At 45.2% G+C, this 26,207-nt stretch overlaps 1 pseudogene; it reads left to right on the plus strand.

Moving 5' to 3' along the window:
• The first annotated feature begins 2,657 nt into the window (after positions 1-2,657).
• LOC109742387 (probable sarcosine oxidase) lies at positions 2,658-12,850 on the plus strand (annotated as a pseudogene).
• Positions 12,851-26,207: the final 13,357 nt, after the last annotated feature.

The raw sequence follows: 26,207 nt of genomic DNA on the forward strand, positions 1-26,207 counted from the left end.
ATAGGAGTTCCCGGCAGAGGGAGGCTAGGGTTCTTGGTTTTGAGGGAGCGCTTCGCTTTGATGAACGTGTGTTGTGCCTCGGCAGCCAGCCAACGCCACACCCACGTGCACCCTCTTGAACTCAGTTGACCCCCCCCCCCCCTAACACGGTTGAAAAACGATATGGGCTTTTCCGAGCTGGTGCGGCGGCAGTGGACGTGCGGCCGGAGAAGGTCGCGGCGAAGACGAGGGCCAAGGAGGAGGCAGTGCTTGCGACCGAGCTGGGGCAGCTCAGGGCGAAGGTCGCCGTGCTAGGTGCGTGCATCTTCGGAGGGCCTGAACCTGGGTAAATCTCGTGTCCCTTATGTCCTTATTACCATTTAGCCAAGACTATCAGATCAGGACCCCCTACCCGAGATCCGCTGGATTTAGCTCTGATATCTTCCTCTCGAATCTTGGCAATCTTATAGATGTCCCTTTCGCTTTCCTTTGTGTCTAAGTGCTAGTAGAGGTCACAAACAAATTAAAAAAAATGGTTTGAGAGGATGCATCAATGCAATCCACAATATGTGGTCCACAACATGATACTTGAATATGATCCGTGCCCATAAAAAGAGGGCGCCACATCTGATGTGTGTGAAAATGAGGCTACTGCTGGAGGTGAAAAAAAGAGAACAAATTGTTTCCATCTTAAATTGCCTCATTTAAGATACCTAAAATTTTATCTGAAGCCGATACCTTTCATTAACATATGTGAATCAGTTCCATCTCGTTTGCCTCCATTATACAAGCACACTAACAACATTTGAAGGACCAAAAACATCAACCATGTTACATTTGAAGTATCAAAAACATCAACCATTAACATGCAAAGCTGAAAGGTTAGAGGACATTGTATGTGCATAATGCACACATAGTCCACACACAAAAAAACTAAAAATGATGGAGGAAATATTTTCCTTTTTCTGAAGCAATGCAGCAGATATTGAACAATACATTCATGGTTTGAAATATTATGGCAAGGAAGAAGCAATGTTATGTAACAAAGCTTATTGCACTCATCCGAGGACACTCATAAGAATTATGAACATCAAATCAGCTGGAGTAAAAGAGTATTTAAAAAAAGATAACAATGGAATGTAAAGAAAAGATCTTGAAAAAATATCACCACCTTATTTATTTGTGTGGAGTTTTAAAGTGATACAAAATATAGCCAGAATGTTAAACGGTTAGGGCATCTCCAACGCTGACCCGCAAATTTGCTCCGGCATCCGTCCGTGGCCAGGGGGACCAATCCGTAGACACTGATGCCCGAGGCGGCCATCCAATGCTAGCCGCATATGTCAGCTTACATTTCAAACAATGTTTCAACTAACCGGACAAAATTCATGCAAACACAACAGATTTCAGCAATGTTTGGATAAAAATAGCACAAATCATCCATACATAACATGCAAATAAGTCTAGTACAACTATAGTTCAAATTCAACGAGATTAACCGGATGTTCAACAAGTTTTTCATGCACGGATCCTGTCGTCCCACACATACCGCCCCTTGAGCTTCATCCAACAATGCATGTGCATAAATGGTTGTCCCACTATCTTGTGGTACATCATAGCAGCGTGTGCGGGCTACACAATGTGAATAGCAATATTGAATGAATGAACGAATCAATCAACAAATTAAACAAGAAGAAGCAAAAGCTTACGATCTCCTCCTCTGTTGCGCACAATTGCCACCTTGCCTCCAGCATATCAACCGCACCACAAAACTTGGTGCGGAGGTCCATTGATACGATAACGACCTCACATTGCGATCATGGATGATGTGCATGTCATAGGGCGCAATGTGCTTTCATGGTGAAACGATTCATGCATTTGTTGCCAGAAGGTTCCCTCTCTTCTCCTGCCTACGTGCGGATGCAGCCAACCACGCATCACACAACTCATCCTCCATGGTCAAGTACCCCGCAATCCTTCTTACTCTAAAAAAATGGCATGGCGTTTGAAAAATAAGCTCAGTGGCATTTGACTGAACACCTACCGGGCATGGTGTCCACCATGAACGACGTCGATAGGGGGACGAAGTGTACCTGCCTACGGACGGGCCCTGGGCGGACGATCCTGTCGTGAAAGGCGAGCGGGCGGGTTGTGTGCCAGTCAGAGAGGTACAGCGGCGGCGGCGGAGGGGGATCAAAACAGGCCCACATTGAATGGCTCTACACGTCTGGACAACAAGGTCCGGATGTATGCACGTGATTTAATGATCGGCGTTGGAGATGCCCATAGAAAAGAAAATTTACCGGGGAGCGACTTATAACAGATCGCCGGAGACGTTGCCGCCATCGTCGGAAGTGGCGACGCCCCGAATCTCTCCCCCTGGCGAAGTGGTAAGTCGTCAAATGACCGGTGTCGGCAGTTGGTTCCCTCAGACCGCGGCGCATGGACGGGAGCGATTCGTACCGTTTGATGACGCTAGTTGGACGACCACGATGCTCCGAAATATCTATAAACCGTTCCTTCCATAAAACCCTAGCCACCCACCGTAAAAGCCAGCCGCTCGCCGCCGTTCCCGCCCCCGCTCTCCCCCCTCCCTCGGCTGAGCGCCTCGTACGCTCCTCCCATCTCCCCGATCAGCAACCATGGCTGCTCCTCCCACCGAGCGCTCGTCCGATTTCGACGTGATCGTCGTGGGCGCGGGCCTCATGGGAAGCTGCGCGACGCATGCGGCGGCGTCCCGCGGCGCGCGCGTGCTCCTGCTCGAGTGCTTCGACCTCCTCCACCACTGCGGCTCGTCGCACGGTGAGTCCTGCGCCATCCGCGACACCTACCCGCAGCCGCTCTGGGACGACGCCCAACGGGACGCCGGGTACGCCGTGCTCACGCCCACCCCGCACCTCGACCTAGGCCCCCGGGGCGATCCCAACTTCTGAGCCGTCGTCGCCAGCGGCGCCACCGAGCTCGCACCCACGGGGACCGCGCCGCGGCCGGCGTGGGCGGATGCGTTCAGGGTGCCGGAGGGGTGGGCGGCGGCGAGCAGCGAGATGGGCGGGGTGATCAAGGCGACCAAGGCGGTGGCCATGTTCCAGGCGCTCGCTGTCAAGATGGGCGCCGTCATGAGAGACAGGCTGGAGGGAGATAATTACACGATAGTACCACATTTGGGGCGGTGGTGGCGAATTGGTACCACTTTTGGAAATTTTTACGTGTCAGTACCACGTTTGGGTCTAACCGTTGCAAATCGAGCTAATCTTCGTATTTCTACGTATTGACGCTGGAACTGACCGCCCGGGCCCGCGCGTCAGCTGCCACGCTGGCGAATCAGCACCCGCCCGCTCGCTCGATACGTGCGGTCCGGCTCGAACCGGACCGGCCCGTGCTCTGTCTCTCCCTCTCCTTTCTTCTCTTCCTCTGTTCGTCGACGAACCCTAGCTCCCTCGCGCGTCTCTACGGCGATGGCGGCGGCGACCCCGGGCGGTGGTGGCGGCAGCGGCGGTGGCGGCAATGGTGATGGCGGCGGCGCAAACATTCCCCTCTTCGACAGCGGCGGGGCAGGAGGAATCGAGGGGAGATCTCCAATCGAGGGCGGCGATGGCTACTCGAGCTCTGAGTATTCCAGCGATGATGACGAGTTCATGGAGCCCGCACTGTCCATGGAGCAGCAGGTACGGCTGGCACAACAATGGGTGGCGAACCCTAGCAATAGCCACGAGCTGACCCACGGGCTCGGCGGCGTCCTGTAAGTTTCTGTTTCTGTCTTTTTTCTTCTTCTCATTTATTTGCTAATTGGGGTTATACTGTACTGATTAGGCAAATTGCATGTGAATTGTAGTTTATATGAAGACATATGGAATGTTAGGATCCATTTTGACAATAATGATCTGTTAGAGAGGAAGTTAAGTTGTTCATATGTGACATATCTGAATATGGTTGCATTGATGGAAACACAAGGCTTTAGTATTGATAATTCACTGTTGTTTTACATGGAGACCCCAGGAGAGCAGGGTTTGGAATTGGTTGATAGTAATGTTAAACTACAGTTGATCAAGAGGCAGAATGAGGAGAGTTTGGTGCTTAATTTGCTATTTAGGGCTTGTCCACCAGCTGTCAGTTTAGCACAAAAGGGTTTTGTAGAGAAGCAAAAATTAGATGCAATTGTTTATTCTGAGCATGTGGTTTATGATCTGGCTGATCCTCCTGTGTATGCTGTTGATCAGCAAGGTGTAGCTTATGAAGGTCAGAGTAGCTTCTCTATTGCAGCTGTAGGCCCTGCTGTTTTAACACAAGAGAGCAGGAGTGTTCTAAATCCAAAGTTAAAAGAAGTTGTGGAAGAAGAACAAGATGGCTATGATGGCAGTTATGCATCTTCATCTGAAGGGCAATATGACAGTGACACTAACCCTTATTATATTGGGGATTTAAGGCCTAACTATAATGAGGAAATGAATGATGCTGAAGACATGGAGATGGAAGAGGGAAACAGACAGATAGAGGAAGAAGTAGAAGAACAACATGAAGAAGAAACAGAGGATGAAGAATCAGAAGAAGAAACAGAGGAGGAAGAACAAGTGCATTATGAGGGTGACACAGAGGTAGAGGAATTATTTGATTTGGAGGATGATGACCCTATTGTTCCAGAAGAGGAAGAAAAAATTTATGTGCCAGCAAAGAAGAAGCAGAAGCTGCAAGTAAGGAGGGGACCAACAACAAGGTCACATTCCAGTGTTTTAGAAGAAGTGCAACCTGATTAGAAACCATCATCAGATGAAGAAGATAATAGTTTACTGAAGGACCGTGAAGATGATGGGTTTCAACCACTAGCATTTGTGCTACCTAAAGGAAGGAAGAGCAGGGCAAAGAAGAGGCCATCTAGAGTATGGTACAATGAGGATTTGGAGCAACCACACCAACAACTACAACTGCAAATGTGTTTCATAGATCAACATCAATTCAGAGACGCTTTGTTGAGCTTGCACACCACTCAGTGCAGAGACTTCAAGTATCACAGGAACTCAGATAAGAGGATCATTGTGCATTGCAAGAATTCACAATGCAAGTTCTGCATTGTGGCAGCTGTTATAAAAGGGGGAAACACTTTTGCAATTAAGAAGATGAGATTACAACACACTTGCCCTAGTTCTACTGAAACAACCAGGGTAAGTGCCAAGTGGCTTGCAAAGCAATATGAGCCACTATTCAGATCTGATGTCACTACTAGCATACATACACTTATTGATGCCTGCATGGAAAAGTATGGTGTGGATGTGCCCAAGGCTATGGCATATAGGGCAAAAAACCTAGCTGTTGAGGCTGTGTTGGGAGATCATAAGAAGCAATACCCAAGGCTGAGAGACTATGCTCAGACTGTCATGGATACAAACCCTGGGAGTAGAGTTGTAGTCAGCACTGTAACTCCAAGAGCCACTGAAAAAATCCCACATCCAGGACCCAGATTCCATGCCATGTTTTACTGCATCAATGGAGCAAGGGAGGGATTTCTACAGGGGTGTAGACCATTCATTGGTTAGTTTATTTTAGCTTGTACACTACTTTGATGTTGTTAGTTTCAATAGCTTGCACATATAAATGCATTTAACATGTTATGTTTACTTCCTGTTTTAGGTATTGATGGATGTTTTATCAAGCTAACCACTGGTGCACAAATCCTTGCTGCCACTGGTAGAGATGGCAATAACAACATATACCCACTGGCATTTGGCATTGTTGGACAAGAGGACAAAGCAAACTAGTGCTGGTTTCTACACCAACTGAAAATTTGTCTTGGAGGAGAAGTTGGACAGTATGGTCCATATACTATAATGTCTGACAGACAGAAGATATGTCTATCCACCTTGCATTGCCTGCTAAATATGTGTTTACATGTGTATTAGACAGTAGCTTAGTTGTTTAAATTGTGTGCACCAGGGGCTACTGTTTGCAGTTGATAGAGTTTTTCCTAACAGTAATCAAAGATTCTGCTTAAGACACATATATGCAAACTTCCAAAATGCTGGCTTTAGGGGGGAAGACCTTAAGAAATGCATGGATAATGCCAGTTATGCATATAATGAACACAAATTTAATATAGCAATGGATGATCTCAAAGCTGAGAGTGAGGAAGCTTGGCAGTGGCTTAGTGCCCAAGAAAACCTGGGCTAGGCATGCATTTGACACAAATTGCAAGACTGACTTGGTTGTCAACAATTTGTCTGAGGTGTTTAACAAGTACATCCTAGATCATAGGAAAAAACCAATAAGAACTATGTGTGATGGCATAAAGGATAAGCAGATGGTTAGGTGGCACAGGAATAGAGAGAGTGGAAAGGAAGCTAGATGGGAGATCACACCACATTACAGTGAGAAGTTGGAGATTGAGAAGGAAAGGGCCAGGTACTGCAAACCCATTCAAGCAGGTGTTAACTTGTGGCAAGTAACTAGTGGGGAGCAAACACATGCTGTCAATTTGGAACTTGAAACCTGTGGTTGCAGAAAGTGGGACCTCAGTGGAGTCCCATGTAACCATGCCATCTCAGCAATTAACAAGGCAAAAAGGTTTCCAGAGGACTTTGTAAGCAAATTTTTCAAGAAACCATATTACTTGGCAGCATATGTACCAATGATATATCCTGTCCCTGGTGAGCATGACTGGACAAAGATCCCAGGTCCAGACATAGAACCTCCAGCACTTAAAGTCAAGAAAGGAAGAAAGAAAGAGAAGAGGATAAAGGGAAAATTTGAAGTTCCAAAGCCAAAGTCCACCTCAAGAATGGGGAAAATAACTTGTAGCAATTGTGGATTACAAGGGCATAAATACACAAGCTGCCTTAAACAGTTGAAACCTGAGTTGGCCTTAAGAAAGAACAAACATGTGGTAAGCCCTTTGAACTAGTTCTTTACTTTGATGTTTCTGTAAATTACCTTTGTCCCTTGTACATTTCTTACTTGTAGTATTATTAAGTGTGTTTCCTTTGAATTGTTTTCCAAGCCTGCTGCAAGGAATTCACAAGGAAGAGGCATTGCTCCTACAGCTCCTGCAGCAACACCTAGAGCTGCTTCAGCAACACCTAGAACTACTTCAGCAACACCTAGAGCTTCTGCTAGTGCCGGCAGAGGTGGTGGAAGTGGTGCTGGCAGAGGTGCTAGAAGAAGGGCTGGTGGTGGAAGAGGATCTGGAAGAGCATCTTCTAGTGCTCAATCTACTGCTGGGAGAGGTGCTCATTCTTCAAGGCCTTTCTCCCCAAGGCAGTATGGTGCCTCAACTTCTAGTGCTCCTCCTCCACCAACTGATGGCACACACACTGGATGGATGGCCTGGTTCAATGCTAGTAGAGGTGGCAGAAGGTGATGCAAACTTCTGCTGATGCTACAATGTGCACGTACTACAATGTGGAATGTTATCTTTTGGTTTGATGTCACTCCAATAACTACTGCTGATGCTTTATTTTGGTTTGATGCCACTACAGCAACTTGTGCTGATGATACATTGTGCTTTATTTTGCTTTGATGATACATCAGCAACTTGTATTCATGGTACAATGTGTATTATTTAGAGTTTGATGCCACTACAATGTGTTTTCTTTTGTGTTTGATGCCACTAAGGCAACTTGTGCTGATGCCAATGGATATCTTGATGGTTCTGTTGGGGATAACTTGATGGTTCATGGATTGATGCCACTTGGGTGGATAACTTGATGGTTTATGTTCATACTTTAATGGCATTGTTTTGCTATTTGGTCATATGGATGAACCAACCTAAACCTAAGCATTAGTGTTTATGGTGGCTGTGGGTCGACGGAGCCACCCAAACCTAACCTTTAGGGTTTACGGTGCCTCGGAGTCGACGGAGCCACCTAAACCTAACCTTTAGGGTTTACGGTGCCTCGGAGTCGACGGAGCCACCTAAACCTAACCTTTAGGGTTTACGGTGCCTAGGGGTCGACGGAGCCACCCAAACCTAACCTTTAGGGTTTACGGTGTCTCGGGGTCGACGGAGCCACCCAAAGCTAACCTTTAGGGTTTACGGTGCCTAGGGGTCGACGGAGCCACCTAAACCTAACCTTTAGGGTTTACAGTGTCTCGGGGTCAACGGAGCCACCCAAACCTAACCTTTAGGGTTTACGGTGCCTAGGGGTCGACGGAGCCACCTAAACCTAACCATTAGGGTTTACGGTGCCTAGGGGTCGACGGAGCCACCTAAACCTAACCTTTAGGGTTTACGGTGCCTCGGAGTCGACGGAGCCACCTAAACCTAACCATTAGGATTTACGGTGCTAACATAACCATCAAATGGTCTTCCAATGCTAACATAATCATCTAATATAAAACCTAGTGCATGAGAAATCATAATCTGAAGTCTAGCAAACATAACACAGAATATCTGATCCATCTTCCAATGCATGATATAACATCATTTCAAGTCTAGCAAACATAACACACAATAGTTACTGGAGTTCAACATATTATAGGGTACACAACCATTGTTCACAATACATAGTGGAGTTTAGATGCATAGTTCATCCTTTTCTCACAAAAGGATGAAAAGCATATTTACTACATACATACACAGCCATAGTTCATCTTAGAGAAGTTCACATTTAGTAGAGCCATACACTACACAACCATCATGCCCAAAAGGTCAGCATTGCCCACTAGTCTCATATTCATTTTCTTCACTTCTCTAAGATGGCCTGGATCCCCTTGATCTTCTTCTTCAGCTTCTCCTCTGCCTTCATCAGCTCAGCAAACTGAAGCTCTAGCTGCACCATCTCTTCACCATGCTTTTCCTTTCCCTTAAGCAAATCTGAAACCTGAAACTTCAACTCTAGCTTATCTTGGGTGAGCTTCTCCTCAGACTTTGTGAACTCTGCATTCTTCAACTCCAAGTTTATCTTAGCTTCACTAAGCAATTGCTTGTCTGTAATATGCTTCAACTTCAGGTTCTGGATGACTGTAGCTTGAGCTCTTGTCAGGTTCAGTAGCACTTCATAATTCTGCTTAAGCTTCTCAGACTCTGCATGTCTCTTTGCCATCCGTGCCTTCATATCAGCCACCAGTTCACTTCTGCATTCATGCTGATATGTAATGGCAGACTGCAGATGTCTAAAATCCACCACCCTCTCCTCCTGGAAGCTCATAAGCTCATGCACATTTTGGACTAGCTTGTCATAGTTGGCCTCCAACTTGTTCTTCTCTTCTGTCAGATGGTGGATAGTGAAAGAACTTTCAAGATTATCATTCACCCTAGCACTCCTGATATCTTCAACCATTGCCCACAGCTTCAACAATGCATTTTGCATTGTTGGGGGCCACTGGTGATCAACCCATTTAACAAACCCACAATTCTGCCCTTCCTGCAAAAAGAGCAAAAAGATAAATAATAAACAAGTTAGTTTATACCAGAGGTAAATAACTAGTGCACTAAGCTACATTAGTTCCTACCACTGTTTTTTCCTTTCTAAATTGGTAATAATAGCAGCACTAAGCTACACTGGTAATTGAGATGTACCTACCCACTAAATAACAGCATGAAAAATTACAACACCACTCAGCTACAGATTTGAACAGATTTGCACTCAATATTTAGTTCCAAACAGGAGTAAAAGTGTAAAAGCAACATAATTAATAGTGCACTGTCATTAACTACATAAAAATGCCACAACAGCAACATAAAACCTGTAGAAGTCCCAAACTGAATATTTCACATGATACCAAGAACAATGCCACTGCTAAATAACATTACCACTGTCATGAAACTACTGCTACTGCTGTTGCAAAAGTGAATATGCCCTAATAATCGGGCCTTGTAGTCATGTTCAATATGCCACTGTCAAACCAACAATAAAATGACACTATCAACCAAAATATAATATCCAACTATCACCCTACAATTCATACCGGCTCTGCACATGCTAAGAACCTTCTCCCTGTGTCTGTTCCTTCAAATGCGACAAGCCTCTCAGATGCCTTCCCGTGCTTCTCACATGGCGACATCGTTTCCAGCTCAAGCCCCTGGTAATCTGGATCTTCAACGCTGAAAGGGACCTGCCGAACCTCATACAAACAAAATGCCCAAATCAAAACCCAGCAAAATCAACCAAATCAAAAGCCCCAAATCCGAAACCCTAACCCTAAACCTAGCTCAAGGGAAATCACCGGGTTAAGCCCGTCCGTGGATGAGGTCGAGTGCATGTACGGCAGGCTGGACGTCTCCTCACTGCTTTCGTCTTCGAAAACCATGGCGGGCGGCGGCGGTCCGGTCCGGCAACGCTGCGGGCGGCGACGAGGGCGGCGAGAGAGGAGCGAGGAGGAAGGCACGAGCGAGGAGGGAGAGACAGAGTACGGGCCGGTCCGGTTCGAGCCGGACCGCACGTATCGAGCGAGCGAGCGGGTGCCGATTCGCCAGCGTGGCAGCTGACGCGCGGGTCCGGGCGGTCAGTTCCAACGTCAATACGTAGAAATACGAAGATTAGCTCGATTTGCAACGGTTCGACCCAAACGTGGTACTGACACGTAAAAATTTCTAAAAGCGGTACCAATTCGCCACCACCGTCCCAAATATGGTACTATCGTGTAATTATCTCGGCTGGAGGTGATCAACATCGCAAAGCAAGGTGAGTTTATTTCCCTACATGGCTTCCTGCACGTGTGCCGGCCCCCGAGCGGTTGAGTTAGCTTTGGTGCATATGACACTGCCGTACCGTCATAATTTCCATGCCGTTATACACGCAAATGCCAATTTGAGTAGTAGAATTATTGCATTTTTCAATTGGCATCGACCTTTTCATGTATACACGAAGTGAAACTAAACCAATCAACTAAAAGAGTAAATAAAGCTTTTATTGAGTCATTTGAATTACAGAAGAATTCCTGAACCCAAGAATTCAAAATGACAAGATCCTCTTTACCCGAAAAAAATAATCACTTAGAATAGCCAAACAGATTATATTTATCGAGAAATGCAAAATGATATGGAGATAATCCTCATTATTTATTTTGACCCACTGTATCATTTCCTTGTGTATTCCTTTAGGGGGTTTAAAGTAACCAAACTTGAAAAATTTTGACCAGGAGAAGGAACGACGATCGTGGTGAAGACATCAAGCGGCGAGGAGTTCCATGCCGCCAAGTGCATCATCACGGTGGGTGCGTGGACGAGCAAGCTGGTGAAGTCCGTCACCGGTTCCGACCTGCCGGTGCAGCCGCTCCACACCCTCCTTTGCTACTGGAAGGTGAAGCCCGGGCACGAGCGCGAGCTCACGACGGAGGCCGGTTTCCCGACGTTCTCGAGCTACGGTGACCCGTGCATCTACAGCACGCCATCGATGGAGTACCCGGGCCTGATCAAGATCGCCATGCACGGCGGGCCGCCGTGCGACCCGGACAGCAGGGACTGGACCATCGGCACCACCGAGGGCGAGGGCGGGCTGGCGGATCCTGTGGCACGGTGGATCGACGAGGTGATGCCAGGCCACGTCGACACTGCCGGCGGGCCGGTGCTCCGGCAGGCGTGCATGTACTCCATGACACCCGACGAGGACTTCGTGATCGACTTCCTTGGCGGCGAGGAGTTCGGCAGGGACGTGGTGGTCGGCGCAGGGTTCTCCGGACACGGGTTCAAGATGGGCCCCGCCATAGGGAGGATCCTCGCGGCGATGGTGGTGGATGGCTTGCGGCGTGAGGTTGCAGCGGGCTTCGCCGGTCTGCGGAGTGCCTTGTGGAGGAGCGGCGGAGTTGGCGGGGAGGCATCAGGGGCGGCGAAGCTGGGTGGCGCGTCGGCGCTGCCTGGAGGCGACGGGGCTGGATCTCGGTTTTGGAGGCGGCGGCGCTGTGAAGGCTATGTCGGGAAGGAGCTCCCGACGAGCAGCAGGCGTTCAGCCTCCTTCGTGTAGGGGTTGGCGGTAGTGTTTGTCGGGTGGTGTTGGCGCCGGAGCGGTGATTGGAGAGGAGGGTCAGATCTGGGGCTTCCCGGATTTGATCTGGGCTGGAGGGGATTGGGTCGTTGCGTGGATGTCCCCTGGAGCGGGTGACAACCACGGTGGTGACTCTGATCCATGGCCGAGGTGTCGGGAGGCTACTGGCCGAGGTTGGTGGTGGATGTTGGGGCCGCATTCCTCTCTGCTGAGCGTGGTGTCAGTGGACTACCGCTGTGTGGCTTCATTAGCGAGGAGTTGTGGTGGCGGCGGTGTGACGCTACAAGGACAAAGCTGCCCCAAACCTTGGAGGTGGGGTGATGTGCCGTGTTACGAATGAAAATCCTGCCGGTTTGTGCCGGGCCGGCGGCGATGGCAACCGTGGGTGTCTTACCCCTCCTTGGAGGCATCGCCGAGATGCGTTGACATCCCCCTCGCTCGCTTGTGTTGGTAGTTGTCTTCGGGCGAAAGCCTTGATTCGGTGCAAGATCGACACGATGGCGGCGTCCTTGACGTCGTCCCTCTGGTGGGAGCATCGTGCCTGGAGACATGGGTTGGAGGTTCTTCGTTGCGCTCCTCTGGTGCTCACCATTGTTCATGATCGATCTTCCACGGCGCAATGTACGGTCGTCGCTAGTGATTCCAAGACAGTGTCTTTCTCGGGTCTGGTCGAGTCCCGCCATACACTTGCCATCTCCTTTAGGCGGTAAGGGTGGATGGTGCTTCGACAAGGGATACTCGGTGGGAGTTGCAGTTCTTTGGAGGTGGTTGGCGTTGGCTGAGACGCGGCAAGGTTTTTCTGTTTTGGGCAAGTTCCTTTGTGTTGTAGTTGTTCTGTTGTGGGTGGCTGTCTTTGGACTAGCCGGATGTGGAGTTCTTGCTACGCTCGTTGTTCGCGGCGAGTTGTAGTCATCTTGTTCTTGTAATTCTCTTTTCTTCTATAAAGATATGATACACAATTTGCGTACTCTAAAAAAATGGTTGTACATCGCCGTGAGAGTCAGCGCCCGTTTTTTTGCTGGCTTCTCGAATAAGCTGCTCTTTACTCAGTTTATTTTAAAAGCCCAACCAAATTTATTTATTTAAGACTTGAGTAGTAGGCTTCTAATTTATTTTTTCTTTGACTGGGCTTTAGAATAAGCTGGGTAAGGAGGTCACTCGAGAAGAGACGTGCTTGATGATGATGTTTTATGCTTATCATCAATGCAAATTAGTGTGAATCTTTATTATTTGAGAAAAAAAAACTAGTGTGAATGAATTGATCAGGCTCTGCTTGTCCTATTACGCGCCGCGCAGCAAAGCCGTGGTTGGAACTTTGCATCGCCTATGTAGGTACGCCCTGGACTTGTCACATTTCTTAGCTCAGGTAGGTGCACGGCATTGTCACAGCTGGTCGATCTGCTATTCGCCTGCTCCCACCGTCCATTTCTCCAACCAGCGGTCGTCCCTCCAATGTCCTTACTATAGCTACGGGTACCGACCTTATCCCATGAGAGCTATCAATCGACGTGGATCTATCGAGTGATCTGTCTTTGCATTTGCACCACTGGATAGTGTCAAGACACTCCTATTCATGGATGCTGACGGTCATGTCGTTTTCTAGGCGATTGCTCTAGCTTTTTCTTTTCTTTTTATCTTTTTTTTGAGACATGCTTTTTTTTAGAACAAGGAGATTGCTCTGGCTGGACTTGTGCAGGGTAGGCATATGAACAGCATCACTTGACCTGGACTAGGCCCAAGGACACTCACTTGCCCAGGAGTCCGGTCAATCCCAAGCCCGTCCAAAACTGCCTGTCACATCGCTTCTATAGGCCAATGAATTTTCAAGAACTAAAAGTCTTATTTAAATGGAAGCAAAAGATTTGCCCCAATCGAGTAACTAACTGAAAATAGAGTTTCTTACACAGCCATGGCCTCAAATTACACTAGATCATTACTCTCCCGGCATAATTATACCCAATCTCTTTGCCCATGCGGAGACCCAAACCTTTGCTTCACTTTTTTATTTTGTCAAGAAGGATCATGGGTGGGGTGCTCCTGTGGTGGATGACTCTTGTATTCCTCTTCTTCCATATTCCCCGAGACCGGTGCTCGGAGGAGGAGGGGCGCCGGCGGCGAAGCCGAAGGTCAACTCAGCGCTAGGGTTTGCGGCAGCGGCGGCGGAGGGGTCGCGGGTATAGGGAGGGATTGGGGGATGTCGGCGCGGCCATCCATTGCTGAAATTTCGCCGGCAGCGATGCGGGGCGGGGCGAAGGTGGGCGCGGCGAGAGAATTCAGGGCGGCGGTTGCTCGCTCGCATGCAAATGTTCGTTGTCCAGCGCACGGGAGCTGGCGCACCAAATACGCAGCGCGTGATGCAGTTTTTCTGGGCGCGCTGAACCTTATTTACCGCGCGTGGGATTATAACGCGGCTGCTGGAGCGGTACTTTCAATCACGCGCCAAATATTTGTTTTATCCAGCGCGCGGCTTATTCCGCGCCTGGAGATGCTTTAAAATAGTAGGTATATTTCTGTGAACTTTCGATCAGTGGAGTGGCATGTGCTATTAGTTGCACGTTGCTGATGCAGACTTGTCGTGACTCCCATAAAATCGCCAGCTGGGCGGTGTACAGTTGTATGCCCGAGATACATGAAGAAGGAGAGGATTTTGCATGTGCATATGTTTACAAACTACTTCCTTCGTCTCATAATATAAGAATATTTTTGACACTAATAGCGTGCAGGCTAGGTCACTCGAGAAGAGACGTGCTTGATGATGATGTGTTATGCTGGTCCTCAGGCGTATGTACATACGCAAATTAGTGTGAATATTTCGTATTTGAGAAGAAAGAAACTAGTGTGAATGAATTGATCAGGCTCTGCTTGTCCTATTAGAGCATCTCCAACAGCCGCCCAACGCGTGGCGCACTAAAAATGTGTTTCCAGCGCGTCGATCGTCTGTTTTGGCGCGGCGGGGAGCGCTGGCTCCAGCGGCCGCTGTAACTTTTAGCGCGCCCGCGTAGGCTCCAGCAGGTGCGCTAAAATGCAGCGCGCGTGCTCTCGCATAAACAACATATGTGCTCCAAACACAAGCAAGAAGATCAAACACAAACAAAATAAATCAACAATAAATAGTTCAATTTCGTTATTACAACTCAAACAAATAGTTTATCTTTCAATACAACAAATAGTTCAACAATACAACATCAAACACATAAACCATGCTCTTTGTCGGCCATTCCAAGCCCACCACTCCTCAATGAGATCCTTCTGAAGATCATCATGCGTTTCGGGACGTCGAATGGCATGATAGGAGGCAACAAAACGGGTCACCCTTTCAGCCCTCCGCCGCACTCGCACGGGATGTCCAAAGAGCTAGAGGGAGACGGAGGAAGCCGCGGCAGCGCGGGGATAGGTCGGGGAAGCGCCGGAACGGTCGCCGGAAGAAATGGGGTGGCGCGGGCGACAGCGGCGCCAGCGGCTCGATGGGGTAGGTGGAGTTGCGAGCGAGCGCTCGAGTGTCTAGCACGCGGGAGCGGGTGCAGAAAATAAACGGTGCGTGAAGGCGTTTCGGGCCGCGCGCTGCTACCTCTTGAGCACTGCGTTGGTTTTTCCCTTGAAGAGGAAAGGGTGATGCAGCAAAGTAACGTAAGTATTTCCCTCAGTTTTGAGAACCAAGGTATCAATCCAGTAGGAGGCCACGCTCAAGTCCCTCGCACCTACACAAACAAATAAGAACCTCGCAACCAACGCAATAAAGGGGTTCTCAATCCCTTCACGGTCACTTATGAAAGTGAGATCTGATAGATATGACAAGATAATTTTTTTGGTATTTTTATGATAAAGATGCAAAGTAAAATAAAAGGCAATAAAAATAGCTAAGTGTTGGAAGATTAATATGATGGAAAATAGACCCGGGGGCCATAGGTTTCACTAGTGGCTTCTCTCAAGAGCATAAGTATTATGGTGGGTGAACAAATTACTGTTGAGCAATTGATAGAATTGAGCATAGTTATGAGAATATCTAGGTATGATCATGTATATAGGCATCACGTCCGCGACAAGTAGACCGAAACGATTCTGCATCTATTACTCCACACATTGACCGCTATCCAGCATGCATCTAGAGTATTAAGTTCAAAAGAACAGAGTAATGCTTTAAGTAAGATGACATGATGTAGAGGGATAAACTCATGCAATATGATATAAGCCCCATCTTGTTATCCTCGATGGCAATAATACAATACGTGCCTTGCTGCCCCTACTGTCACTGGGAAAGGACACCGCAAGATTGAACCCAAAGCTAAGCACTTCTCCCATTGCAAGAAAGATCAATCTAGTAGGCCAAACCAAACTGATAATTCGAAGAGACTTGCAAAGATAACCAATCATACATAAAAGAATTCAGAGGAGATTCAAATATTGTTCATAGATAATCTTGATCATATACCCACAATTCATCGGTCTCAACAAACACACCGCAAAAGAAGAGTTACATCAAATAGATCTCCACGAGAATCGTGGAGAACTTTGTATTGAGATCCAAAGAGAGAGAAGAAGCCATCTAGCTAATAACTATGGACCCGAAGGTCTGAGGTAAACTACTCACACATCATCGGAGAGGCTATGGTGTTGATGTAGAAGCCCTCCGTGATCAATGCCCCCTCCGGCAGGACGCCGGAAAAGGCCCCAAGATGGGATCTCACGGGTACAGAAGGTTGCGGTGGTGGAATTAGGTTTTCGTGGATGCCTCTGATGGTTTGGGGGTACGTAGGTATATATAGGAGGAAGAAGTATGTCGGTGGAGCAACGTGGGCCCCACGAGGGTAGAGGGCGCGCCTGGGGGGGGGGGGGTAGGCGCGCCCCTGCCTCGTGCTCTCCTGGTTGATTTCTTGACGTGGACTCCAAGTCCTCTGGATCACGTTTGTTTCGAAATCACGTTCCCGAAGGTTTCATTCCGTTTGGACTCCGTTTGATATACTTTTTCTGCGAAACTCTGAAATAGGCAAAAAACAGCAATTTGGGCTGGGCCTCCGGTTAATAGGTTAGTCCCAAAAATAATATAAAAGTGTATAATAAAGCTCATTAATCATCCAAAACAGAATATAATATAGCATGGAGCAATAAAAAATTATAGATACGTTGGAGACGTATCAAGCATCCCCAAGCTTAATTCCTGCTCGTCCTCGAGTAGGTAAATGATAAAAACAGAATTTTTGACGTGGAATGCTACTTGGCATAATTTTTTAATGTAACCCTCTTAATTGTGGTATGAATATTCAGATCCGAAAGATTCAAGATAAAAGTTTAATATTGACATGAAAGTAATAATACTTCAAGCATACTAACTAAGCAATTATGTCTTCTCAAAATAACATGGCCAAAGAAAGTTCATCCCTACAAAATCATATAGTTTGTTCATGCTCCATTTCCGTCACACAAGAATGCTCTCATCATGCACAACCCTGATGACAAGCCAAGCAATTGTTTCATACTTTAGTAATCTCAAACTTTTTCAACCTTCACGCAATACATGAGCGTGAGCCATGGATATAGCACTATGAGTGGAATAGAATATGATGATGGGGGTTATGTGGAGAAGACAAAAAAGGAGAAAGTCTCACATCAACGTGGCTAATCAACGGGCTATGGAGATGCCCATCGATTGATGTTAATCCAAGGAGTAGGGATTGCCATGCAACGGATGCACTAGAGCTATAAATGCATAAAAGCTCAACAAAAGAAACTGAGTGGGTGTGCATCCAACTTGCTTGCTCACGAAGACCTAGGGCATTTGAGGAAGCCCATTGTTGGAATATACAAGCCAAGTTCTATAATGAAAAATTCCCACTAGTATATGAAAGTGACAAAACAAGAGACTCTCTATCATGAAGATCATGGTGCTACTTTGAAGCACAAGTGTGGAAAAAGGATAGTAGCATTGCCCCTTTTTATTTTCTCTCTTTTTTTTGGGCCTCCCCCTTTTTTATTTGGCCTTTCTCTTTTTTTTGGGAAAATGCTCTATGAATGATGATCATCACACTTCTATTTATTTACAACTCAACGATTACAACTCGATACTAGAACAAAGTATAACTCTATATGAATGCCTCTGGCGGTGTACTGGGATGGGCAATGAATCAAGAGTGACATGTATGAAAAATTATGAACGGTGGCTTTGCCACAAATACGATGTCAACTACATGATCATGCAAAGCAATATGACAATGATGAACGTGTCATGATAAACGGAACGGTGGAAAGTTGCATGGCAATATATCTCGGAATGGCTATGGAAATGCCATAATAGGTAGGTATGGTGGCTGTTTTGAGGAAGATATAAGGAGGTTTATGTGTGATAGAGCGTATCATATCACAGGGTTTGGATGCACCGGCGAAGTTTGCACCAACTCTCAAGGTGAGAAAGGGCAATGCACGGTACCGAAGAGGCTAGCAATGATGGAAAGGTAAGGGTGCGTATAATCCATGGACTCAACATTAGTCATAAAGAACTCACATACTTATTGCAAAAATCTACAAGTCATCAAAAACCAAGCACTACGCGCATGCTCCTAGGGGGATAGATTGGTAGGAAAAGACCATCGCTCGTCCCCGACCGCCACTCATAAGGAAGACAATCAAAGAACACCTCATGTTTCAAATTTGTTACATAACGTTTACCATACGTGCATGCTACGGGACTTGCAAACTTCACCACAAGTATTTCTCGAATTCACAACTACTCAACTAGCACAACTTCAATATCACTACCTCCATATCTCAAAACAATCATCAAGCATCAAACTTCTCTTAGTATTCAACACACTCCTAAGAAAGTTTTTACTAGTCTTGAATACCTAGCATATTAGGACTAATTTCCCAATTTAAGCAAATTACCATGCTGTTTAAGACTCTCAAAATAATATGAGTGAAGCATGAGAGAATAATAGTTTCTATAAAACAAAACCACCGCCGTGCTCTAAAAGATATAAGTGAAGTACTAGAGCAAAAACTATATAGCTCAAAAGATATAAGCGAAGCGCATAGAGTATTCTAATAAATTCCGAATCATGTGTTTCTCTCTCAAAAGATTTGTACAGCAAAGATGATTGTGGTAAAATAAAAAGCAAAGACTCAAATCATACAAGACGCTCCAAGCAAAACACATATCATGTGGTGAATAAAAATATAGCTCCAAGTAAAGTTACCGATGGAAGTAGACGAAAGAGGGGATGCCTTCCGGGGCATCCCCAAGATTTGGCTTTTTGGTGTCCTTAGATTACCTTGGGGTGCCATGGGCATCCCCAAGCTTAGGCTCTTGCCACTCCTTGTTCCATAATCCATCAAATCTTTTACCCAAAACTTGAAAACTTCACAACAGAAAATCTCGCGAGCTCCGTTAGCGAAAGAAAACAAAACACCACTTCAAGGTACTGTAATGAACTCATTATTTATTTATATTGGTGTTAAACCTACTGTATTCCAACTTCTCTATGGTTTATAAACTATTTTACTAGCCATAGATTCATTAAAATAAGCAAACAACACACGAAAAACAGAATCTGTCAAAAACAGAACAGTTTGTAGTAATCTGTAACTAACGCAAACTTCTGGAACTCCAAAAACTCTACCAAAATAGGAAGACCTAGACAATTTGTTTATTGATCTGCTGAAATTGGAATCAATATTTTATCACGTTCTGGTGATTTTTAACAATTGTTTTCGTGAACAGAAAGTTTCTGGAATTTTCAGCAAAATCAAATAACTAACATCCAAGAAGATCCTATAGGTTTAACTTGGCACAAACACTAATTAAAACATAAAAAATCTAACCAGAGGCTAGATCAAATATTTATTCCTAAACAGAAGCAAAAGCAAAAAAAAAACTAAAAATAAAATTGGGTTGCCTCCCAACAAGCGCTATCGTTTAACGCCCCTAGCTAGGCATAAAAGCAAGGATAGATCTAGGTATTGCCATCTTTGGTAGGCAATCCATAAGTAGCTCTCATAATAGATTCATAAGGTAATTTAATCTTCTTTCTAGGGAAGTTTTCCATGCCTTTCCTTAATGGAAATTGGAATCTAATATTCCCTTCCTTCATATCAATGATTGCACCAATCGTTCTAAGGAAAGGTCTACCAAGAATAATAGGACATGAAGGATTGCAATCTATGTCAAGAACGATGAAATATACGGGAACATAGTTCCTATTTGCAACAATAAGAACATCATTAATTCTTCCCATAGGTTTCTTAATGGTGGAATCCGCAAGGTGAAAGTTCAAAGAACAATCATCGAATTCACGGAATCCTAGCAAATCACACAAAGATTTTGGGATCGTGGAAACACTAGCACCCAAATCACACAAAGCATAGCATTCATGATCTTTAATTTTAATTTTAATAGTAGGTTCCCACTCATCATAAAGTTTTCTAGGGATAGAAACTTCCAACTCAAGTTTTTCTTCATAAGATTGCATCAAAGCATCAACAATATGTTTAGTAAAAGCTTTATTTTGACTATAAGCATGAGGAGAATTTAGCACAGATTGCAACAAGGAAATACAATCTATCAAAGAGCAATTATAATAATTAAATTCCTTGAAATCCAAAATAGTGGGTTCATTAATATCTAAAGTTTTGATCTCTTCAATCCCACTTTTACCAATTTTTGCAACAAGATCTAAAAACTCCGAATTTTTAGGACGTCTTCTAGGTAAAGGTGACTCATCTCCAGCCCCATCATTATCAAGATTCATACTGCAAAACAAAGATTTAATAGGAGACACATCAATAACTTTTAGATCTTCATCTTTATTCTCATAAAAAAATTCCGGTTTAGCGGCCATCTTATTAACTAAGGTGGCCTGCTTATCCGAGATTTCAGCAATTAGCTTCTCAAGATGAGCAATCTGAGATTTCAAACCATAAAATTCCTTAGACATATCATTGAGCTCTTTATTCATGTATCCCATAAAGCCTTTTTGTTCCTTAAGCTCGTTTCTAAAGAAATTATTATGCTCAAATTGTAAAGTCATAAGGTTTCTGACATTGTTTTCAATCCCCTCTAACCTTTTAAGGTGAAGATCACCGAATCTAGGTGGAGACATCGTGACAAACAAGCAATCGAACACACGAGCAAACAAGAAGCGAGCGAGAAAGAGGCAAACGGAAAAGAGAGGGCGAATAAAACGGCAAGGGTGAAGTGGGGGACAGGAAAACGAGAGGCAAATAATGTAATGCAAGGGATAAGGTTTGTGATGGGTACTTGGTATGTTGACTTTTGCATAGACTCCCCGGCAACGGCGCCAGAAATCCTTCTTGCTACCTCTTGAGCACTGTGTTGGTTTTTCCCTTGAAGAGGAAAGGGTGATGCAACAAAGTAGCGTAAGTATTTCCCTCAGTTTTGAGAACCAAGGTATCAATCCAGTAGGAGGCCACGCTCAAGTCCCTCGCACCTACACAAACAAATAAGAACCTCGCAACCAACGCAATAAAGGGGTTGTCAATCCCTTCACGGTCACTTACGAAAGTGAGATCTGATAGATATGATAAGATAATATTTTTGGTATTTTTATGATAAAGATTCAAAGTAAAATAAAAGGCGATAAAAATAGCTAAGTGTTGGAAGATTAATATGATGGAAAATAGACCCGGGGGCCATAGGTTTCACTAGTGGCTTCTCTCAAGAGCATAAGTATTACGGTGGGTGAACAAATTACTGTTGAGCAATTGATAGAATTGAGCATAGTTATGAGAATATCTAGGTATGATCATGTATATAGGCATCACGTCCATGACAAGTAGACCGAAACGATTCTGCATCTACTACTATTACTCCACACATCGACCGCTATCCAGCATGCATCTAGAGTATTAAGTTCAAAAGAACAGAGTAATGCTTTAAGTAAGATGACATGATGTAGAGGGATAAACTCATGCAATATGATATAAACCCCATCTTGTTATCCTCGATGGCAACAATACAATACGTGCCTTGCTGCCCCTACTGTCACTGGGAAAGGACACCACAAGATTGAACCCAAAGCTAAGCACTTCTCCCATTGCAAGAAAGATCAATCTAGTAGGCCAAACCAAACTGATAATTCGAAGAGACTTGCAAAGATAACCAATCATACATAAAAGAATTCAGAGGAGATTCAAATATTGTTCATAGATAATCTTGATCATAAACCCACAATTCATCGGTCTCAACAAACACACCGCAAAAGAAGAGTTACATCAAATAGATCTCCACGAGAATCGTGGAGAACTTTGTATTGAGATCCAAAGAGAGAGAAGAAGCCATCTAGCTAATAACTATGGACCCGAAGGTCCGAGGTAAACTACTCACACATCATCGGAGAGGCTATGGTGTTGATGTAGAAGCCCTCCGTGATCAATGCCCCCTCCGGCAGGACGCCGGAAAAGGCCCCAAGATGGGATCTCATGGGTACAGAAGGTTGCGGCGGTGGAATTAGGTTTTCGTGGATGCCTCTGATGGTTTGGGGATACGTAGGTATATATAGGAGGAAGAAGTACGTCGGTGGAGCAACGTGGGCCCCATGAGGGTGGAGGGTGCGCCTGGGGAGGGGGGGTAGGGGCGCCCCCTGCCTCGTGCTCTCCTGGTTGATTTCTTGACGTGGACTCCCAGTCCTCTGGATCACCTTTGTTCCGAAAATCACGTTCCCGAAGGTTTCATTCCGTTTGGACTCCGTTTGATATACTTTTTCTGCGAAACTCTGAAATAGGCAAAAAAACAGCAATTTGGGATGGGCCTCCGGTTAATAGGTTAGTCCCAAAAATAATATAAAAATGTATAATAAAGCCCATTAATCATCCAAAACAGAATATAATATAGCATGGAGCAATCAAAATTTATAGATACGTTGGAGACGTATCACGCGCTGAACTAGATATGCCGTGCGCGCGATTTTTGCGTCTCCGCTGGAGCGCCCGGAGTGGTAGCACGCACAAAAAGCACTAATTTTTCAGCGCGGCGCCTATATAGCGCGGGTGGTGGAGATGCTCTTACGCGCCGCACAACAAAGCAGTGGTTGGAACTTTGGATCGCCTATGTAGGTACGCCCTGGACTTGTCACATTTCTTAGCTCAGGTAGGTGCACGGCATTGTCACAGCTGGTCGATCTGCTATGTGTCCGCTCCCACCGTCCATTTCTCCGACCAGCGGTCCCTCCGATGTCGGCCAACTCCACCACGCGACCCCATTCTGTCCGGCCCTGTCCGTTTGGGGTAAAACGGACAAACGAGGCGGCCCAGCGCGCGACGGCCCGGACCCATTTGGTCCGTTTTGTGTCCGGGCCGACCCATTTCGAGCGCAAACTTGCGCTGGGTTTGGGTCGCCGCGGACACCGAACGGACGCGCCGCTCGTCCGTGTCTGGCCGCGTGGCGGGGTGATGACCCACAAGTATAGGGGATCTATCGTAGTCCTTTCGATAAGTAAGAGTGTCGAACCCAACGAGGAGCAGAAGGAAATGATAAGCGGTTTTCAGCAAGGTATTCTCTGCAAGCACTGAAATAATAGGTAACAGATAGTTTTGTGATAGGATAATTTGTAACGAGCAACAAGTAACAAAAGTAAATAAAGTGCAGCAAGGTGGCCCAATTCTTTTTGTAGCAAAGGACAAGCCTGGACAAACTCTTATATAAAGGAAAACGCTCCCGAGGACACATGGGAATTATCGTCAAGCTAGTTTTCATCACGTTCATATGATTCATGTTCGGTACTTTGATAATTTGATATGTGGGTGGACCGGTGCTTGGGTGCTGCCCTTACTTGGACAAGCATCCCACTTATGATTAACCTCTATTGCAAGCATCCGCAACTATAACAAAAGTATTCAGGTAAACCTAACCATAGCATGAAACATATGGGTCCAAATCAGGCCCTTACGAAGCAACGCATAAACTAGGGTTTAAGCTTCTGTCACTCTAGCAACCCATCATCTACTTATTACTTCCCAATGCCTTCCTCTAGGCCCAAATAATGGTGAAGTGTTATGTAGTCGACGTTCACATAACACCACTAGAGGAGAGACAACATACATCTCATCAAAATATCGAACGAATACCAAATTCACATGACTACTGATAGCAAGGCTTCTCCCATGTCCCCAGGAACAAACGTAACTACTCACAAAGCATATTCATGTTCATAATCAGAGGGGTATTAATATGCATAATGGATCTGAACATATGATCTTCCACCAAATAAACCAAATAGCATCAACTACAAGGAGTAATCAACACTACTAGCAACCTACAGGTACCAATCCCAGACTTAGAGACAAGAATTGGATACAAGAGATGAACTAGGGTTGGAGAGGAGATGGTGCTGGTGAAGATGTTGATGGAGATTGCCCTCTCCCGATGAGAGGAGCGTTGGTGATGACGATGGCGATGATTTCCCCCTCCCGGAGGGAAGTGTCCCCGGCAGAACAGCGCCGCCGGAGCCCTAGATTGGTTCCGCCAAGGTTCCGCCTCGTGGCGGCGGAGTCTCGTCCCGAAAGCTTGCTTATGATTTTTCTTCGTATGAAAGACTTCATATAGCAGAAGATGGGCACCGGAGGGCCAACAGGGGCCCACGAGGCAGGGGGCGTGCCCCCCACCCTCGTGGCCAGGTGGAGGCCCCCCTGGCGTATTTCTTCCGCTCAATATTTTTTATTATTTCCAAAAATAACTTTCGTGGAGTTTCAGGACTTTTGGAGTTGTGCAGAATAGGTCTCTAATATTTGCTCCTTTTCCAGCCCAGAATTCCAGCTGCCGACATTCTCCCTCCTTATGTAAACCTTATAAAATAAGAGAGAATAGGCATAAGTATTGTGACATAATGTGTAATAACAGCCCATAATGCAATAAATATCAATATAAAAGCATGATGCAAAATGGACGTATCAACTCCCCCAAGCTTAGACCTCGCTTGTCCTCAAGCGAAAGCCGATAACGATAAATATGTCCACATGTTTAGAGGTAGAGGTGTCAATAAAATAAAATACGGACATGAGGGCATCATGATTGTTCTCATAACAACAACATATATGGATATTATCATATGATTTCTTATGCTCAAGTAATAATCTATTCACAATGCAAAATATGAATCAGAAACTTTATTGAGAACTAACAAACTATAATCTCAGTCATTGAAGCAATTGCAATTTATCATAACATCAGAAAGAGTCTATGTCAGAGCTTTCTAGCAAGTCCACATACTCAACTATCATTTAGTCTTTCATAATTGCTAACACTCACGCAATACTTGTGGTTACGGAGTTTTAATCAGACACAGAGAAAGATAGGGGCTTATAGTTTCGCCTCCCAACCTTTTACCTCAAGGGTAATGTCAACAATAATAGTTCATGCTAACCCACATCCAATTAGATATATTTATCAGGATCTTTCCAACATCCTGTGCTTGCCAAAGGATAAAATATAAAAAGGGAAAGGTGAAGATCACCATGACTCTTGCATAACGTAGAAGATAATAATAAAAGATAGGCCCTTCGCAGAGGGAAGTAGAGGTTGCCATGCGCTTTCAGGGTTGGATGCACAAAATCTTAATGCGAAAGAACGTCACTTTATATTGCCACTTGTGATATGAACCTTTATTATGCAGTCCGTCGCTTTTATTTCTTCCACATCACAAGATCGTTAAAGCTTATTTCCTCCACACCAATCAATCATACATATTTAGAGAGCAATTTTTATTGCTTGCACCGATGACAACTTACTTGAAGGATCTTACTCAATCCATAGGTAGATATGGTGGACTCTCATGGCAAAACTGGTTTAAGGGTTTTTGGAAGCACAAGTAGTATCTCTACTTGGTGCAAAGAATTTGGCTAGCATGAGGGGGAAAGGCAAGCTCAACATGTTGGATGATCCATGACAATATACTTTATCTCAGATATAAGAAAACATAACCCATTACGTTGTCTTCCTTGTCCAACATCAACTCTTTAGCATGTCATATTTTAATGAGTGCTCCCAATCATAAAAGATGTCCAAGATAGTATATTTATATGTGAAACCTCTCTTTCTTTATTACTTCCTATTAATTGCAACGATGACCAAAGCTATGTTTGTCAAATCTCAACAATTTTTAATCATCATACTCTTTCTATGTGAAGTCATTACTCTCAATAAGATCAATATGATCTCTTTGTTTCTTTTTATTCTTTTCTTTTATTCACTTCAAGATCATAGCAAGATAATCAAGCCCTTGACTCAACACTAAACTTTATTATAAAGCTCACGGACTCGATTACACAGAGAGATCATAAAGCAAAACTCAAAACTAGATCATACCAAAACTTTTA

This window comes from Aegilops tauschii, chromosome 5, assembly GCF_002575655.3.
Source record: "Aegilops tauschii subsp. strangulata cultivar AL8/78 chromosome 5, Aet v6.0, whole genome shotgun sequence".
NCBI classification, from domain to species: domain Eukaryota; kingdom Viridiplantae; phylum Streptophyta; class Magnoliopsida; order Poales; family Poaceae; genus Aegilops; species Aegilops tauschii.